A 1672-nucleotide genomic window follows, 5' to 3' on the forward strand; every position below is an offset into this window, starting at 1 on the left:
AAAAAAAAGAAAAGAAAATATTTGTATTATCCTACAATATACATACTTTCAAACCACAGCAACAAAATTACCATTAATTATAAACCACTGAGCGAAGCTGCAGATTCCTTTCCAGTTCTTTCTCAACCTTAGAATATATCTCACCACAGATAATTCTCTTAGAGTACTATGTCCAAAAGCCCTGGGGAATTAATTCCTTTCTCTGTGTAACAAGATAGTTGCATTACCAATGTGACTTACAGTTAAGTTTATTTTAATTTGCTATCAACTTTGGGTTTGTTTCCTTTTCAATGTACTTTTTGGCTATATAAAACTTCAAAAGTTCAAAGTCAGAGAAGTCTTGCTTTTATTTCTTTCGCCTCCACCTTTCCCCACCACTCTCTATAGGTAACCATTTTTATTGTTTCTAGGATATGCTTCCAATTTTCCACATAGCCTGGGACGCATTTAAAAGCAACACATAAACAGCATCCTCATTCTTTTTTTGAGGGGGGGTTGCATTGTATTTCATGTTATGGATGTACGGTGTCTAACCAGTTCCCTATTAATGGACATTTGAGTTATTTCATAACTTTTGCTATGACACTACAACAAGTAACCCTGCCTACATGTTGCTTCTATAAGTGAAGGTGTATTTTCAGAATAAGGTTAGGGTTAGAAGTGAAATTGCAAGACGTAAGAATAAGTGCATATATAATTTTGGTACTCCACAGGGCTTGAATCATTTTCCCATTCCCACCAGGAAATTTACGAGCACTGTTTCTCCACTGCCGTGTAATTTCAATGTGCATTTCCATTATAAGTGAGGACGAACAGACTTTTACGTTTCGGACCATTGCTGGTCTTTTGTGTGAAATGTCTGTTCATGTCCTTGCCCATTTTTCTCTTCGGATTTTGGTCTTTGACCATCTGGAGTATAGTTTAATCTCATCCCCATAAATCACCTCATTCCAGAACACCTCCTTTGGGGATAAACGGTTTGGGTAAAATTGGATAAGGGCAGCCCAATCAAAAGATTACCTGACCCCTGTAGGAAGTATGAGACTTGTTTCACGTCTACCAGGTAACACCATCGGTCTTATGCGACGGTCCGGATGACACACAGCCTTGCGTAAGGGCGTATATTCGAATTAAAAAACTTATATTATCGGTTCCATTAAAACCTCACAAGGTTCGCCTTCCCTTCGCTTCTGCGTTATCAAGGTGCCCCTAGAGCTGCTGACATAGGTAAAACCTCCACGTACTAGACAATAGCTCCCCGGTTTCGCCTCGAGATTTCAAGGCGGGGACGAACCAAGCGTCCAGGAGGCAGCACTTCCTGACGGAAGAAAGAGCATCGGTTTCCAAATTCTCAAAACTTCAAACAGCAACAGCTCACGAAGCCTCAATTGCTCGGACTCCCCGCCCACGGTGTCGCTCCTTAGGGTGCACCTTGCCGACAGCGCGCGGAAGCATCACAGATGGGTGCTGTACCAAAGGACGGCCAATCACACGCCGCCTTCGCCCAGATTCCTCCGCCAGAGGCAGCGCCGCAGCCGCAGGTGGCCCGGCGAGCTTGTCCGCCCCGGGAGCGTGTCCACCCGGCGCCGCCAATCGCGACCCCCGCCGCCCTTCCCGTGATGCCCCGCGGCTGACCTGCGACCTCGCGGCTCACCACTCCCAGAGGCCCGCT

The sequence above is a fragment of the Neophocaena asiaeorientalis genome, unplaced genomic scaffold (assembly GCF_003031525.2).
Source record: "Neophocaena asiaeorientalis asiaeorientalis breed wild unplaced genomic scaffold, Neophocaena_asiaeorientalis_V1.1 scaffold123, whole genome shotgun sequence".
Taxonomy (NCBI): Eukaryota; Metazoa; Chordata; class Mammalia; order Artiodactyla; family Phocoenidae; genus Neophocaena; species Neophocaena asiaeorientalis.